Below are 19873 nucleotides of genomic sequence, written 5' to 3' on the forward strand. Positions count from 1 at the left end.
TTCTTGCTCTGTTTTAAATCTAGGTCAGTTTTTTGGGTTTTTTTAATGTTTATGTACAAATATGTGTACACACATACATATGCATATATATATATATGTGTGATCGTTTATGTATATTCATGTTTGTTTGTTTATTTTCTATTGTTTGTCAGTTTTAAAACTATTTTGTATCGCTATCCTAGTGTAAATTTTATCTTGTAAACACATTTATTTGCTATTTCTCTTTAACAGTTTAATGGATGTTGGGGTTCTTTAAAGTACAGGAAAGCAAATTTTTCATGAAGGCATAATCTACATGGGCCGTCTAGGTCCCTACATGTGGTATCTTGTCTTATTATTTTCCATTCGACTACCGGCGAATGTCCGCTTTCCTTGAGTTCCCAGTATTTATTCGCTAGTGTTGTTTTCATACAGTATTTTTTATTGTATATTCAACATTTTCGATTTTTTTTAATATTAAGTCACCAACTCATTGGTGCTTGCTGCTGCTGGAAAAATAAACATCATAAGAAAGATTTCTACTCCAAAATTCTTATGTGTGCGTTCAAACCGTTGTCAAAAAAACTACTTGAACCTGTGCATGTTTGAAATCTTTTCAATGAAAATTATTTATGCTATAAAGCCATGACTTTAAGGGACCGTACGGTCTAAACCAAATGACCAATTCGCTTAGTACAAAAACTAAGATTAAGAAAGTACTTTATTCTGATTGGTTACCAAATTTGAGTATTTTCCCACTTCACAGAACTTTGGAAATCAATGAGATTTTGCAAGGGTAACGCTCATGACGCTAAGGTGTAACCCACATGACAACAAATACCTTAATTCTCAGTGGTTCAATGAATAAATTTTACTAAAAGATTATTGTAATAATTAGAAGACTCCATAAAAATTTAGAAAAACACATTTTTATAAAAATAAAAAAATAAAGGTACAATTCAGAGTTTATACATTGTTTAACAAATATCCTCCCTGCCTGTCTGAATGTAATGCATGTGACGCTAGCAACAAGACTATTATAAAAAAAAATGGTCATAGGTATGTTTTTTTGTTTTTTATATATATACTACATGAAAGAGTAATGCCTTAAGACTGAACAAGCCCAAAAGAAAAGAGAGTAAAGTATTATAAGGGCGATTTTTAAATAAATGTTATCACTGAAAACTCGTCCGAACTGTAACATACGTGACATGGAATGACTCATAACATTATCCCTATATATATATATATATATATATATATATATATATATATCATAAAAACGTTGCAGTTTTTCCTCTCTGGACCAAAATATCATAGGTTTATGACAACAGATGCCACATACAAATTTCTTATGTCTAACCTATTAGCCACTATCTTATGTAACTTTATAAAGACTTTTCTGACAAATCCAGGTGTTCAAATAAAATCCTAGATTCCATCCAAAGAGCTACACCAGCACTATCGCATTAATCTACAAAGGATGTAGTCCCGATTTTTCCCTTTATTGCTAAAGTTCTTTTACCGATCCCCAAAATACCACATGGATTTATACATATGGTGTGGATATTGTGGTTACACCCTTCATAACTGATTCATAAATTATTATCCCAAACATTAAATTATGTCTGTTGAGTTGAAAAATAGTAAATTCTCTCTTACAACATTCCTGCTATTCTCATTGACCGATCCCTTATTTCAGATTACAATTCTATAAACTTAAACAAACACGCAAACAAGCTGTTAGCCAATATGGCGTCTACTGATACAGGAGGTAAGCGTTTTACATTAAATAAAACAACGAAGTTATTTGCTTGTCACTCCCTCTCTCTATCTCTATCCCTCTCTCTTTAAATGTGTTTAGAGGGAGAGAAAGAAAGTTAGAGAGATGGACAGTCAGATCAAGAGACACAGCGACAGTTATATTTGTTTTGTTACATTCAAACACTATACTGAAACAACAGAGAGAGAGAGAGAGATAAATCATAACGGATTGATCTCATTTTCATTACCACATCCCATTATTTGGTTTAAATAGACAAAAACAAGACATTTCGATGCCGTCGTCGTTGTTTTTCTTTTGGGGGGCATGCTTCCACTGGGCAGCGCCGGTTAGCGAGGACTACTAGTTAACAATGACAATGATGATCATTAGAATAATTGTCACAGTAATATTGAAAGTATTAAAAATAAGTAATAATAGAATGAAAAGAATTATACATATACTGCCACTACTCCTAAAAATATTAATAATCAAAATAAATCAAAATATGAAGAATGTAAAAAATCAAAATCATTATGACGAAAACCTTTCAGTTTGACAATTGTTAGGTGAAACTATTTATGTTAAGAATAGCTTAATAAATAATGGTCTGCTAACTGTCTGTGATGAACAAATGTTATTATTCAGAATGCTATTCCTAACATGGATGATGGTGGGAACTGTTAACTATTATGAACAGTCACTCAAATCTATTATAATGTAAAACTCAAATCATCTTGCTTGAGCGTTGAGACCATCCATCCGGTTCTGGTTTAAAAAATTCTGTGCATGCGTGAATAAATAAAATCAAAACCATGAAGCCTTTTTTTCTTTAATCAGCAATTTATGGAGCGACTTTCTTATTTATTTTTTAATAGATTTATACATTGTACTTTTCTATTCTCCTAACATAAACAAAATGAGTATAAATATATAAAACCGAAAATAATTTCTTTAAACATTGGTTTGTATTACAAATAAAAAAAATCATTCCGCTTAAGTGTTTTACAATTTCTTTTTTCATTTAAAATAATAAAATACACAAATATTTTTTTCATAATTTGCTGATGGGTGTTGAAACTAAAATACAAAGTAAATTTTATATTCATGTATTACAAAACTGGATTAAATTAAAATAATCATATTTACCCCCCCCCCTTTAATTGCATTTTACTCCAAGTGCCAGTTTGATGTAGCGGACATCATTTTCAGGGATACTTTGTTGGGAGTTGAGCAACAAGATGTCTGTTTACATTACATTTGAGCTTCTGCATGTCAGTACAGTTCAGGAAGCAGCAACCCAGAAAGTAATTCCAGAGTTTAGCAGTTCTAAGGAAGAAACTATCAGAGTCGAAGGCTTTCTTACATTTAGGGGTGGGATTTTGCTGCTTGTCAGGGTTTCTATGTCAAGGAGGAACGAGGGCTTGTAGTTCGTTGGAGCACTTGCCATTAAAATACTTGTAAAACAGGCAGAGGACTTCAACATTTTGTCGATGGGACAATAGTTGAAGCATTTTACAAATCGTTCTTTTCCATATTTCATTTTTTCATTATATTTCTGTATATTACTTTTTTTCAGAATTCTAATATAAACAAAAAGATATAAAACTATCGATTAATAGAAATTTAGAACTTTATAAGAAACAAAACATTGTACGTTTTTCACGTCCCAAATTGTTTAAAACGATTATTTTTCATTGCAAGTTAAAATCATTTTCAAGGCCTGGGGGTCATTCAAGGATAAGAGTGTACAGTGGTCAAGTCTTCCATATATTCTGTAATTGACAGTTTAAAGACGTTAAAATTACTTGTAAAAAAAAGGGATTAAATTGGTTTGTGTTACATATATATATATATATATATATATATACTAGCAGAAGTACCCATCGTTGACTGGCTTCAAAAACAGCCTACAGAAAATGGACTGTGATTGATGAAAGTATGATAGGTTATGAAAAGGAGGGGGTTGTAAAGAGATAGGTTTTGATACTCAAAAATTTTACCCTAACAAAATACGATGAAAGTGTAGATAATTTTTGCGAAAATATATTTTTTTATATCAACTTTGTTTCCAAACGTAGCCAAGAGGGACCAACAAAATGATGTTTCCTTACAAAGAGAAAATGTTATATATATAATAATATAAACATACAAGAAATAAATGTTACCATAGTCAATAAAAGTTACTTTTATGGTAGAAAAGTTCATTGGTTTATATCAACGACTTTGAAATGGAGAGCCCCGATTTAAAGGAGGGGCACCTGAGCACTCTGTGTTAACAATTTAAAAGAGTTCCGTCAACGTATTGGTAACATTTCTTGTATACTTATTTTTTCGGGTAGTTGTTTGTTGGTTTTTCTGCTAAACACTCTTACTAAATAATATCGACGAAATATCGAAAAACAAACAAAAACAGTTTTGAAAAATAATGAAGCTTTACTTACTTTAGTAAAATAATCTGAAACGGCAAAATGGGATATTTAAAAAGTAAACACATAATTACTTTAGTTTTTTAAAGCAAAGAATCGATGTAAATATGAATAAGAAGAAAATGGCGCCCTTTTCAAGCAGAACAGCTTCGTTTCAGTTTTACAGTATTGAACGGTGTAGTATTGCACCGTCGGATTCAGGGTTGTACTATTGTAATGTAAAGAACACGCAGAAAGGGTTGTAATCAACTGAATTCCTTCTAGTACCCTGACAAAAAAGAAAGCTTAAACAGATATATAAATAAAAATAAAAAGGTTATGTAAATGTTTTTAAAAAGACGCGTAATCACGTGAGAAGGATTTTTTCCTTCTTTTGACACGATAACAAGTAACGTTCTTATTTTTTATTATTTATTTATTTTCGAAAGAGTGCCACGTGCAAGTGGGGAAGGAAAAAAAGTTATACAAAATTTGTGTCGAGAATTTTCTAAAGTTCCGGCTTTGTTTTTGGCTTTCACTTTAATAAGAACGTGAATTTATGAGATGAATTTATTCGACACAATATGATTCAACTCAAAAAAATAGATAAAAGCTAACGTGAATTAAGATTAAAGTTAAGGTGTTATTGTGGACCCTTATCCCTTTTAAAAAACCTTGTTAAACTTTGTGACATATTTACATTCTATGGAGGTCAGGCGCGAACGAACACCCAGTAATTTTATTATACCATATTTCTTCAAACTGTCAAAATTATCAAAATATACTAAGTAAATAGATATGAAAAGTCTTTGTTAAAGTTTGTGCCATATTTCCATGGAGTACAGGCGTGAACGCAGACCCCACAATTTTATTATACAATCCCTATTTAAGTTGAAACATACTTATCAAAGTATTATGTATATCTATATCAAAAACCCTTGTAAACGTTTTTTTTTTTTTTTTTTTTTTTTCATTTTTTATTTCCATATTTTGGGGGCCAGGCACGAACGCAGACCACACAATTTTTATGAACCACCGTCCTGCCAGATCAAACATACCCATTCCTGATCCTCGATACATCTTCTATCATTATTTTAAAAAACTGATTACATATAGTCAACCATATAGAAGCCTATTTGTGACCAGACACACACACACACGTTCAGATATATATATATATATATATATATATATATATATATATATAAACAAACTAGGTAATCATTTTTATTTATAAAATTGTTTGGTGAAAGTACATTTATTATTATAATAATTATTATTATTATTATACAGGGTTATGAATGTTCTAGTTAATATATAAAATTGAGAAAGTGAAACTTTCCCTGAAAAGTTATATTATGAATGAAGTATATAAAATGTTTAAATCAAGAATTTTTATTTCAAACAGAAATTACTTAGGATTAAACAGTTTAAAGGCTTCAAAGTTACTTTCAAATCTGCACATTCACACAAAAATCGCCGTGGCGATCATTAATATTTTTAAAAAGTTATGTGCTAACAATTGTCGAAAACTGTGTTTTTAATGACAATTGAAATTGATATGAAGCTTTTAAACAGTCAATGCGTGTGCATATATAACACTTTCCAGCTGCAGAAACTAACTATAAACAGACTTAAAATAAATTACAAATCGAAAAGAAAATCACAATGTTTTTTTTTTATATAGTAATATTCTGGAAAAGGAAGTTACATGTGTGTTTGTTGTTTTCATTTGACAGAAAAAGGAGCAAAGTGTTTTTATTATCTTTTTCTTTTTTTTTTTTTTTTTTTTTTGCAATATTACAGGAAAATACTGTAGAAAGTAATGTGTGAAAATTAACTTGTATCTGTGTGTTGATTTGTCCAAAGTGTATGAAAAATAAAGCAACAACATGTATGTTTTGTTATGATATGACAAAATGTTTTATCAAAATTAATAAGGATAGACGCAGCTTGGAACAAATTCTAAAATGGTTCAAAAATTCAATCTGTTAGACAGTTGAACAAAGTTGAGCAACCAACCAAATTAAAAGAAGCAAAGAAAACCAAAATTCAAGGGAGTATCAATTATTTCTTGAGTACTGATAAACGAAATGATAAATTGAAATAATCACAGATGTGTGTAAGAATTGAACCTTATGAAATATTTGGTAATGGTGTAAACTGGGGTAGGAGGAAGACATAACAATGAGGGAGGAAGTATCTGTAAAGATGACTGGTTTGGGAGAGTGCTTCTCTTCAGAATTATTGTAGGAATTCAGTATGTTGAACTAAATTAATAATGACTAGAAAACACGCATTTTGGCAAGTAACCTGCCCATTTTAGAATGTGTGGTCCCAGTGTTTCTTTTCCTATAATGTCTTTTAGAGACGTGAATAATTGTCTCTGTTTTATTATAATATAAGTACATGCAAGACATATCTTATATTTTCATAAGAATTTGTCACTATTTAGCTGCACTAGGTACTATAATAATAAACAGAATCTGATATTATTTTCTTTTTGTTTTAACCTTAAATCCATCAAGTATATATGAAAATTGGATGTTATTGATAGCCATCTTGAGTTGGTGCAATCTCTCAATCTTTTGTGTTCAATAAACAGGATGTTACTTGTTAAGGACATGTTGAACTAATGGAAGATATATTAATTTTGGAATCATTCCAAAATGAATCGACTAACTATATTTCTCTATCTCTTCCCATTTATGAGTTAAATAAAATTAATACTCGTGATGATATTACCCATTGTTTATAAGGGATTATCCCAACCTTTTTTGTTTTGTAGTTTTGTTACCTTTGGCTTAATAAACAGAAAGCATTATGGACATGAGTTGTGGTAACTGTATAAAATAAGAGCAGGGGTGCAAATGACATAAATTAAGGGAGTAATAGACAAAAACTTAGAGATATGTAATTTGCTTAGTACATTGCAAATTACTGCCAATTTTGACAATTAAAATGAAACCTAACTCAATCACAAAGCAAGGAATATTGTGATGTATTTTGTGTAATTAAAATATATAGGGAAACAAACGTTCATTAATTCGACTTTAGTATAATAATGGATAATTTATTCTGAGGCAACAAGTCTAAATATCTAATTAATGAAGTAAATTGGTTCACCTTCACAGAATTTAAAAACATCTTTTTTTTTCTTTTTTTTTTTTTTTAAATTACAAATCACAGTATGAAAATATTTAACACTTACAATGTGTTGACCATTTCTATATCTATATTTACATAATATTATTGTTTCAAGTCCAACTAAAACTGAACATGATGTTGAGTTATTTTGGGAAAGAAAAACAAAAATAAGCCAACATAACTTATGTGCCAATTTCTAAAGTAATAACACTGACCTTGATCGATTTAAATATAAATTTAAATATAATAAATTTCTAAAGTAATAACACTGACCTTGATCGATTTAAATCACCAAAGGCTTGGGAGTTACAAACAAATGATGCAGTGTAAAAATGATGACAGAGATAAAATTTTAAATCTTGGTTATTTTCAACTTATACTTACTGAACATTAGACTATATTTATTGGTTGTTGCAACAGCGTTCACCATGTTGCATGACATAACCACGTTGACACTGGTTTTCATTTAATTATTGAAATTAAGTGATGTTGAGCCTGGTTTGTACCAAATCAATAATTATTTGGGAATACCAAATGCTGTATGTGAAACAACGGACACATCTACCCCCCCCCCCCAAAAAAAAAAAACACTGCAGAAAACAGTGCTGTAATTTCCCTTGACTGAAATGTACATGCTGTTTGAGAACTTGGTACTTGTGCAGTTTACAAATCATGCTGAAATGATAACATTATTTAGAAAGCCATTCTTAACATGGAGAGGGGCTTTATTAACTATTCTGTACATGTACTCACAATTTAATAAACAAAGATACCATAAAAATTGAATTACACTTGAAAATCTAAAAAATAGTATGGTCTGTAAAGTACTGGAAACTTTCACAAATTAACTGGCATCTGTCAATCTTCAACACCACAGCCACTCACCTGATTGCATCCCATTGGCCACAGTTTAAAAAAAGAAAAAAAGCAACCACTGTACCACATGGAATATCAAAGATGAGCCAAACTGGTGTTTAGGATACTGAAGGCTCAGAACAGATTCTTTTAATTCTTCAGTTTTATTGATGTATTAGAGCATTCATAAACAAGAAAGACAATGTTCTATTTCCAACTTGAAACAAAAAATGAGAGGAAAAATGGTAATATAGGATTCAGAGCTGGGAGCAATAATGCATAAGGATCTTATTTATTTCTGGGCAACATCAGGGTACCAGCTAGTTGCTTTTAAAATCTCAGAATTTTATTCCCTTTGCTTAAAATTTAATACAGTTTGTTGACTTCAAATGTCTATTTTGTCTGCAGATGTTGGAGTGTAGAGTTGAGTGGTGTTAAAATTTTGGATATAATTTTATTTTTTGTTAAGTTTGTACCTTTCTATGAGTATTTCATGTGTACCTATTTACAATGCCTCTCCACGGGACAGAGTTAGACACCAGGGTCGTTTTTTAACGTGGAGAAAAGGTACAAAAATAAAAATTGTCTCAATCGTGAAGGATTTCTCCTCCACTGAAAGAGAACGAGAAATGGAAGTGCAGAATCTGAAGAACAGATGGTATTTATTTGCTCCCCCACCGAGCAAATTAGGCACAAGGCCGATTTTTAATGTGAGGAGTGAAGGGAGGGGGAAGGGAAAAAGGGGAACCAGCTCCCGAGAGGTGGGAAATGGGAGCTGGTTAAAGGTCAGGCATGTGGGGTTGCCCCCACATCTGGTCTTTGCTAGTCATAGCTAGTCATAGCTTGCAGTATCTGCCGGAACAGATGGTATTTATTTGCTTCCCCACCGAGCAAATTAGGCACAAGGCCAATTTTTAATGTGAGGAGTGAAGGTGGGGGGGAAGGGGAAAAGGGGACCAGCTCCCGAGAGGTGGGAAATGGGAGCTGGTTAAAGGTCAGGCATGTGGGGTTGCCCCCACATCTGGTCTTTGCTTGCAGTATCTGCCGGAACAGATACTACACTTTGATCTTGGCCAAAAAGTATTTCATGTGTAAAGACTAGGTTTTCTAAAATGAAATTTAACAAGTAATGATTATTAGTGTGTTGAAATTTAAATGATTATTGGTGTGTTGAAATTTAAATGATTATTGGTGTGTTGAAATTTAAATGATTATTGGTGTGTTGAAATTTAAATAATTATTGGTGTGTTGAAATTTAAATAATTATTGGTGTGTTGAAATTTAAATAATTATTGGTGTGTTGAAATTTAAATAATTATTGGTGTGTTGAAATTTAAATAATTATTGGTGTGTTGAAATTTAAATAATTATTGGTGTGTTGAAATTTAAATAATTATTGGTGTGTTGAAATTTAAATAATTATTGGTGTGTTGAAATTTAAATGATTATTGGTGTGTTGAAATTTAAATGATTATTGGTGTGTTGAAATTTAAATGATTATTGGTGTGTTGAAATTTAAATGATTATTGGTGTGTTGAAATTTAAATGATTATTGGTGTGTTGAAATTTAAATGATTATTGGTGTGTTGAAATTTAAATGATTATTGGTGTGTTGAAATTTAAATAATTATTGGTGTGTTGAAATTTAAATAATTATTGGTGTGTTGAAATTTAAATAATTATTGGTGTGTTGAAATTTAAATAATTATTGGTGTGTTGAAATTTAAATGATTATTGGTGTGTTGAAATTTAAATGATTATTGGTGTGTTGAAATTTAAATAATTATTGGTGTGTTGAAATTTAAATGATTATTGGTGTGTTGAAATTTAAATAATTATTGGTGTGTTGAAATTTAAATGATTATTGGTGTGTTGAAATTTAAATGATTATTGGTGTGTTGAAATTTAAATGATTATTGGTGTGTTGAAATTTAAATTATTATTGGTGTGTTGAAATTTAAATAATTATTGGTGTGTTGAAATTTAAATAATTATTGGTGTGTTGAAATTTAAATAATTATTGGTGTGTTGAAATTTAAATGATTATTGGTGTGTTGAAATTTAAATGATTATTGGTGTGTTGAAATTTAAATGATTATTGGTGTGTTGAAATTTAAATAATTATTGGTGTGTTGAAATTTAAATGATTATTGGTGTGTTGAAATTTAAATAATTATTGGTGTGTTGAAATTTAAATGATTATTGGTGTGTTGAAATTTAAATGATTATTGGTGTGTTGAAATTTAAATAATTATTGGTGTGTTGAAATTTAAATAATTATTGGTGTGTTGAAAGTCATTAAAAGTAAGAAAATATTCAATGATATCAGATTTTTTTTTTTTTTCAAGACACAACGTTTTCGGTATTTTTGTAATATCATTTAGCATTAATGCCCATTCCTAATGTCGAATAAAACTCCTCAACTTAATAGAAATAGTGAATATAGATGAGCATATGCTAATCTATATTCACTATTTCTATTAATGCATTATCAAAAATAAACAAAGTTTTCTCTTTCTAATTCCAGATTTCCTTTTCCTTAACAGCTATAATTCTGTTATCACTGGATAGCCATTTCGAACTTTGGTAAGTATAACGTTAAAGTCTTAACATTTTAAAAACTTGTATGCGTTTTTTTTTTGTTTTTTTTTTTTCATATTAAATAAATACTTTTAATTATTATATTCCTTGATAAACTTAGAAATGAATTCTAAATATTATGTTTCTAAATTTTTGTGATGTAGTGATTAGTTGTATTATTTGGACTACTGTTCTCGTCTTCACAACTTTTCAGTCGATGTAACCCCGACCTTCTTCGTGTCAAAGTCAGGAATCTGCACAAAATTTCAAATAGAACTCTTTTATTTAATTCATTGGAGTAACCATCTCTCATTCAGTTAGTCATGATTAGGTAGAGGTCCAAAGTAATTTGCAATTATTATTTTTTTAGTATAACCTGCACTGAGGATTTAACCTTCAACCTCTAGAAGAGTGTAACTTTCAATTGAGTTTTCCCAAGTACTTTACCTATTATGTCACTGTCGAACAATTCTAGTTCGAATTTTGGGAACTTTAAACCTGTTCTTGTTTTTAGATATACAATTTTACTTATTTATCAATATACATCACTACTTCTGTGGATTAAATAAAGAGTTTTCTTCGAAATTCCATGCAGATTTTCTGAGTTCAACAGAAAGAGTCCAGAGTTTGATAAGCTACACCTGAAGAAGATTGACCAAAACTTTGTGAAAATAACACTTAAGATGAGAACAGTAGTTCAAATAATACGAAGAATTCTAAATTTCTTTTTCTTTCTTTTGATAAAAAATGATAACAAGATTTGAACATTTTGTCCTAAACAATTTTGATCTAAACGAACGAATTTCACAATAAATGCTAGAGTTATATAATGCAATATAGTCAAAAGAAAAAGCCAACTATAATTAACAGTAGGCTTGTTAGCCCTGTTAATTAAAATGAGAAGTTTTCTTGATGCCAGTAGCAGCAGGAATGCTAGTTCTACTTTTGTTTTTTTGTTTTTTTTTATCCAGAAAAGTGGATGTTTGGCAAAAATGTTTTGTTTTTTATTACCAAAATGATACACTCTTACTTTCTTATATTTTTTATACTCTCTCTCTCTCACTTTTCTTTCCTCTTCCTCTTTTCATCTTGGCTTACCTTTCTTTTCTATGAAAACTGAAACTGTTAATTTGTTGTGAAAGCGATGGGGGTTGGAGAATTAGATGACTTTTTATCATCGAATGATTTATGTCTTCTTTCCCCCTCCCCCACATATGCATTGATGTCTCTTAGTTTTTACTTTCTCAGTTTCAACTGATCGAAGTTTTTTAATGGCTAATAACAAAGTATAGTAACTGTCCTGATACTGCACAGGGAAAAATCCTAAACTAAAACAATTTTTATCTCGATCCAGAGTTACCCTTTTTGGGGAACTGATTTTTCAGATTAAAAACTGATTTTGTGTCTAGCTCTGCTATTGTGTAGAGGTAAGTTAATAGGGATTATAAATGAAGCTAAATTGTGGCAATAGACGCAGTTGTAACTAACAAATTTTGATGAGATTGGTTAAAGAAACCTTTTATTTCTAGTGATAATGGCAACTCCCCCACATACGCACACAGGTATGGGTGTTTCCTTCCTCTCTTGAGAAATTGGTGGAAAGGCTGTGCCCTCTCCCCTCCCCCATCTTGAAAAAAATCCTGATTTTTCTTTTGCCGTTAGCCACTCACATCCTTGCAGTATGGATAAAGGACATTAGTTACTTTAAACTAAGTAATACTGTCTTTAGATTGTTCTTGTTTTAGCAAGACACAGATGACATTTTTATTAAACAGATTATGATTTGTATATGTTTTTTTTTATCATTCTACAACTGTAAAAATATGGATCATTGATCGTAATTTGTCACAAAAAAACAAAAAGAATACTTTTATAGCTGAAATCTACTTATGCTGGTGGGCAATATGTCTACTGCAACAAGAGCTATCTCTCTTATTTAACTGTATGATTCATACGATATGGATTTAATTCATGCCATGACCAGCACTCTTCTTCACAATCTCATAGGACTAAAACATCACACATGTGGCAACTTACCATTCTCCTTAGCATAAGTTGATCTGACAGAATCTGTTGACAGTTTCCTTTATCATACGTTTTAGTGCATACCATTGCCAGTATTGTCACCCATTTGCCCTTCACTTGATGGCTTTGACCTCTACATACAGTCAGATGCACATGAGTAAATGTTCATGTAGCTTACTTTTTGCATTTTCAAAGTAAGATATTGTTCTTTTCCAAGGCATTCAAGCTCTGTAGTTTTGCTATCTAATCGAAAGTGCAACAAGTGATCAGCAACGCTGGTCATTGGTGTAATGCTTTTGTCTGCATAAACATTGTTGTAGATTCTTTTGTTTCCTAGGGAAAACTCTTCATTTGACCTGTTTAGAACTAAACAATTCTTATGTTTAATGTACACTAATACATAAACCCCCTAACCCATATTGCATGTCCTCTACACACCCATTTTCCATCTTTTCATCATAATTTTCTAAAGAACAGTCTAAAACTGATACATAAAAAAATATTGTTTGTGTAAAGTATATGTAATCAGTGAAACAAAAAAGAAAACTGACACAATGCAAAGAAGTAGATAAGTTCCAACGTTATTTGAACCAACAATGGAATCCTTTCATGGTTGTTAGTTTCATTAATGGCCAAGGCTTTCAAAGAAAACAACTCTGTAATTATAGTGAAATTAAAATTAAAGATTGTTTGCTTTTTATTGTTTCAAAGCCACAATTTGATTTGATGTTAAACTATGTGGCAAACATGTGTTGACTGCCGCAAAATTGTTTTAAGATATAATTACAACAGTTGCAAAATGTTTCATATTTATCAAGTGGGGAGGGAATCTTTTTTCAAATTAAGGCCAGGAAGAAGGATTGTGTCCAATTTACAATATAAGTGGCCATGTGCTAATAGTGTGTGTGTGTGTGTGTGTGTGCACCAGAGAGGGAGAGGGGGCATTAAAATTAACTATTGCTATACAAAACATATGAATGAGATGATTTCAAATTTTATAACATTCTTGGATCTTGACATGACAGTAGTAAACTTGGTTTAACAATAAAAAAAAAATCAAATGTCCATTAAATGTAACCTACTTTATCAGTAACGTGATTTACAAAGCCACTATGAGAAAGTAAAAATACTATAGACATTCTGAGTTACCTTAAAGAAGAAGGAGCCACCATAAACTATGATGAGGAGAAATAGTATGCTTTCGCCTTACTGGAAAAAAAATGGATAAATTTGCAAATAGTTATCAACAACTGAAAATATATTAACGATGTCACATTATCAACATATATATTGGAGAAGGAATCTATCGAGTGGAAAATAGGGAAGATTTCAAATGTATCCTTGTCTCATCTAGTAAATGTTACAAATAAATGCTATGGCCACTTGTGAAATTCTTACTGTTCAAATTAGTATGTGAGTTATTTCTACTTTTTCTTTTTGTTTGTGTTATATGACAAATGTTGCTTCAAGATTTTGATTCCATATATTTTTGAGGTGAGGGCAAAATTAGACACAAGGTCAGCAACAGTGGCCATGGGTGTAATGTTTTTGCCTACATAAACATTGTTGTAGATTCTTTTGTTTCGAAGGCAAAACTTTTCATTTGACCTGTTTAAAACTAAACAATTCTTATCATGTTTAATGTTTTAGCTTTAATATACACTAATACATAAATCCCCTAAAAGATCACTTTGGATGGGACAAAAATAAAAATTGCCCCAGTTAAAAAGGATTCTCCTTCTCTGACCAAGGATAAAATATTTTTAATCATTACAAAGGTTGGAAAGTCAAGTTGTTTTTGGATAAAACATTAGTTAGAACAATAGCTTATTTCCTTGTTTACTATAAGTGATGGCCGGATATGCTATTGTTTTTTATAAAATCATGATTGTTATGTATTGTTTTCCAGTATTTTGGGAGGATACCGAGTCCACAATACAAATGTATGAATTCTGAAACTTATTTTCTTTTTTATTCTGTCTATATTTTCCATTATTTTTGAATAATTAAATTGTTAATCTTATTGATAAATACATTATCGAATATTCGTTGTGTGATGAAAAAATCTTTACTAGAAACCTATCAGAAGCTTTTTGTCTGACTCAGTGTTTCTCAATCACTGTGCTACAGAATGATGACTGGTATACCGCAAAGAGATTATAGGTGGAAGTTGCCATATTAGTGGGTAATTGTTACGGCTTTACCTTATCATGGTCTACAAAAAAAATATTTCTTCACTTCTTTTTCTTCCTTACTGCCTTTTTACTCTCTCTCTACCCTGCTCTAACCAAGTCTGTCAACCTATTCCACATATCTTAAAACTCTATCATGAAAAGTCTCTAGAAGAATGCATGGTTAAACCAGAACTCAAACTTCCAACGTAGATCCTTACTACCATGTCTCCTTCTCCAACATTAGGGGTCTACGTTCCAACCTTCAAGAGGTTGAAATCCAATTACAGGAGACCAAACCAGACCTATTCTTTCTAAGCGAAACTGGCATTGGACCGACTATTTCCCTAGATGAGTTCATAATTAAAGGATATTCTAATTTAACATCCAAATCTGAACTCCATCATTATGGGCATGGAATATGTGCTTACATTAGAGATGGCTTTCCATGTGGTATGGACATCTCCAGAGAAGACCCGAAATTGCCCTATATGTGTTTTCGGATTGCACTTGCTCACACCACTGCATTTATATTTGCCCTCTATTGCCCTCATAAGTGTAGTTACTATCTTTAAAATTGACCACATCCTGACTCCTCATCCTTCAGCTAACATTCACGTCTGTGAAGACTTCAGTGTTCATAATGTGTAATGGTTAGCTCACTCAAACAAGACATGATGAGGGGAGGTTCTGTCACAATTTCTCCATTGCTTATGATCTAATTCAGATTGTTCACGAACCCACCCGTGTGCCTGACACTGATGGTCAGTATGCAAGTTTCCTTGACCTTTTTTTCACAAATTGCCCTGAGTAATGTTCATCTTCGGTTCTGTCCTCACTGGGATCTTCCAACCACTTGGTTGTCTGTTAAGATAAAAACAAAATGTAATAAATCCTCTGACATACCTTTCCATCATACAGTATATTGATACTCTCTGGCTGACTGGGATAGCTTTTGTACATTTACATCATATCTACCTCTATATTCTATGTTTAAAAAACACGTGTTCTCCATGGTATCAGACCTGACTGAATGGTTAATTGTAAGTATAGACCGCTTCATACCCTAAAAAAAAAATTCCAGCAAAAACCTAACAGCCAGCCATGATTCTCTCCAGAATCTACTGCTACACAAAGAAATTACAATTTCCATTGCTTCCAACGTAATAGATGTACTTAGACTAAGGCCGTCTTCAGGACTGCCAGCAATTACTGTAAAAGAGTAATAAAGAACACAAGAGAGTTGTATGCTCAAGTCCAAAATAGCTGAGCAGTGGCTTGATTCTCACCAATTTTGGCAAATAACAAACAGTGTCCTGAATAGAAATGTGTGCTCTATCCCAACCATCATCAATAGACCTGAGGTAATCTCGTCAGCATTGGACAAAGCCAAATTCTTTGCCAAAAACTTTGCTAATTCTACCCTATATGTTCAACATATCATATGTAACATACAAATATCTATATGTGATGTTGCCAAGCTAATCAAAAAAAAACTCAATTCCAGTAAAGCAACTGGTCCCGGTAGCATTTTATTTTAGTGCTCAAAAAGCTTCAACCAGAACTAGTTCCCATACTTACAAAACTTTTTAGGCATTGTGTTAAGGAGAATTGCGTCCCAACACACTGTAAAACCTCCTCAGTATGTCTCATATTTAAAAATTCAGGTGATTGCTCATCTCCCTCTCAATACAGGCTAATCAGTCTCTTGTGCGTCATGAGTAAGTTATTGGAATCTGTGTTAGATAAAGAAATTATCAACCACCTCAGCAAAAATAACCTAAATAACCTCTTCAATGACATGCAATATGGTTTCTGTTCTGCTAAATCCACAGCAGATGTGCTAACGGTTATATCTCATAGGATTAGTGAATCTTTTGATGGAAGCTTCCTTTTTTAGACAGTTGCCCTTGATATATCAAAGGCCTTTGATAGGGTATGGCATAATGGTCTGCTCCACAAAATCTCCAGCTACAGTATAGCTGGAAATGTCTTTTCAGTTATTAAATCATTTCTCTCTGATAAGAGTAATGCTTGATAGGCAGAAATCAGAAGCTCACAGTATTAATGCTGGAGTTCCCCAAGGGTCTATCCTGAGCCCAATCCTCTTCCTGCTCTACATCAATGATCTCCGAAATTACATCCTAAGATCATTTGTAGACATTTATGCTGAGTACACTACCATCTATGGCAATACTTCAAAGGTCGTAAATGACCAAGTTCTCTCTGATTTTCTCTTCTCTGATCTTGAGCATGTGGTGCAATGGGGGGAAACAGGTGGCTGGTTAATTTTAATGAATCTGAAACCAAGCTTCTATCTTTACATCATCAACGCTCTGATCCCCATCAATTAAAATGAATGGCTCTCATCTTTGGGAGGCTCCATGTTTTGACAAGCTTCTGGGTCTGACCATTACTCCTAATCTGAGATGGAACACATACATCAAATCCATTGCCAAGGCTGATGGAAAAATAGTGGGATTGTTCTACCGCTCCAGTAGATATCTCACTGCTGATGCAATTCTCTTTAAGAGCCAAGTACGTCCAAGGATGAAGTACTGTTGCCACATCTGAGCAGGATAAGCTGCTAGAAGCAGCTTATCCTGCCTTAACAAAGTTCAAAATAAACTTTGTAGCCTAGTGCGGGATGCCCTTTTCTCTTCTCTGCAACCTTTCTCACAGAAGAGACACGTTACAAGCCTGTCTCTTTATTGTTATTTTCATGGCAAGTGCTCATCTGAGCCCAAATCTATGGTCTTCCCTGGCCAAACTTTCACGAAAAACACTTGTCTTCTTGAAACCGATATCAATAATTTCCCCCACTCTTTATCTGTGCCTAAACTTAGTAGATTTCATGAACAAAGCTTCTTTCTTAGAACTGCACACCTGTTGAACTCTGTTCCATTTTCCTGCTTTCCAACTGATTACAATATGGTCGATTTTAAGTTCAATGTGAACAAGTTCTTGATGAGCTATCCCCTTAAGTAATCCAATTTACCAAATTTCCACTAGCGATTATTACATTTTCCCATTGACTAACTCGTATTATTATTACTTACATGATGTTAATGCTAAAATATCAAAAAATAAAATGTGTAATAAATCGTTTAAATTGTTGTGTAATTTAAAATACATTGGTAAGCGTTGATTTATGCTTTATATCACCTGTTTACAATATTTTTTTTTTTTTTTTTTACATAGGCGTCACCACTTATCAAGGCCGATAGGCCACTCAAGGATAAGGGTTAAAGAGTGTAGAGTAGTCAAAAGGACAATATAGTAATCGATAGTAATGGAAGTTCGGTAAATTTGTTAACTTAAGTGGAACGGCTCATCAGAAACTTGTTCACGTTTGACTTGAAAACAACCCTATTATAGACAGCTGGAAAGCAGGAAAACGGAAGACAATTCCACAGGCGTGCAGTTCTAAGAAAGAAGCTTTGATCATGGAATCTATGTTTAGGTTTAGGCACAGATAAAGAGTGGGGAAAATTCTTGATAATGTTTTCAGCTAGTCTAGTGTTTGTGAAAGTTTGACGAGGGGGGACCATAGCTCAGTCGAACACTTTCCATGAAAATAACGAATGAAAATATCAACAAATTATTTAATATTTAAATTTTGTAAATTAAGGTTTTGATAAGATAAATGAAAAACATGATTAAATATGATAAAAGTTTGCTTTGATGAATTTTTTTAATTTTAGATTCAATTCATTCTTAATTATGTACAAGTTTCTAAAAAAAAAAAAAAAAAAAAGAAAAAGAAAAAAGGCATTGTGACTATAATAATTCTACAATTTCATTTTAAAAAACCAAAAGTTCAGTGATTGTATAGTGATGATTACTTGAAATTTGGATTTCACTGAACTGGAGATACATAGATTCCTTCTCCACTGTGTGTGACCAAATATTGTCTAATGAAACAATCGTTCCAAGTAAAATGAAAAGACACTTTACTACTAATCATCATCACCTTCAAACACAAACTGTTGATTATTTCCAACAGTTGTTCGAATTAAATGCAGTGCAAAGTCAACTATTTGAGAAAACAATAACTATGTCCAAGAAAGCTAAATTAGCTTCATATGAGGTGGCACAGAAATTATTGCTCTTAAATTGAAGTCTCTTATTCTTGCAGAGACGGTGATCCTTCCAGCATGCAAAAAATAGTGAAAAGTATATTTGGTGATAAGGCCGAACAAGAAATGAGCAAAATCCCTCTTTCAATACAATTCAAAAGAAGGATTTTTCACTGGTCTGATAATATTAAGGAGAGTTTCAAAATAGTCTGCTCTCCAAATCGATGAATCCACTGACATCAGTAACCACTTATGGGATTGATGAAGATGACATAGTTAATCAATTTCTATGCTGCAAACAGTTTCCCACAACTATGAAAAGTCAGGAACTTTTTTCATACAATCACAATATGCCTAGAAAATATGGCTTATCATGGGATTTATGTATATGTACCGATGGGGCACCATCAATGGTTGTTTCTGTTAATGGTTTTGCATCTTTAGTGGAAAAACAGAATCTTAACATCGTGTGAACTCATTGTGTTTTACACAGAAGTTTTAGTTTTCAAACACAAAATTAACTAAAGGAGTTGTTGAATCAAGTGATTGAAATGGTAATCCAATGAGAACCAGAATTTTTGAGTTTCTTTGCAAGGATATGGTTTCTCAACATGTTTGTTTATTATTACACAAAGAAGTAAAATGATTGATGAAAGGAAAGGTGCTATCTCATGTAAATGAGCTTCAGAAAGAACTTTCTTTTTTTTTTGATAATGAAAAACTTGATAGATTTTGTAAATATTTGAAAAATTGTGTTGGTCTAACATCTCAATAGTCTGAACAACAATATGCAAGGCAGAAATGAAAACATTGTTACAGCAACAGATAAATTAGATACTTTTAAGAAGAAAACTGCAATATGGAAGA

The 19873-nt window shown here is 31.9% G+C and overlaps 1 protein-coding gene across 3 annotated transcripts in view; it reads left to right on the forward strand.

Moving 5' to 3' along the window:
* Positions 1-19873, forward strand: part of LOC145258275 (rho GTPase-activating protein 24-like) — a 256172-nt gene that overhangs the window by 78763 nt on the left and 157536 nt on the right. For all 3 annotated transcript variants that reach the window (XM_080116273.1, XM_080116276.1, XM_080116275.1), the window contains exon 2: positions 10679-10737. The gene's annotated coding sequence lies outside the window, so the exon portion shown is untranslated. The remainder of the gene's footprint in view (positions 1-10678; positions 10738-19873) is intronic.

The sequence above is a fragment of the Euprymna scolopes genome, chromosome 33, assembly GCF_053919585.1.
Source record: "Euprymna scolopes isolate OS-2025 chromosome 33, ASM5391958v1, whole genome shotgun sequence".
Classification (NCBI taxonomy): Eukaryota; Metazoa; Mollusca; class Cephalopoda; order Sepiida; family Sepiolidae; genus Euprymna; species Euprymna scolopes.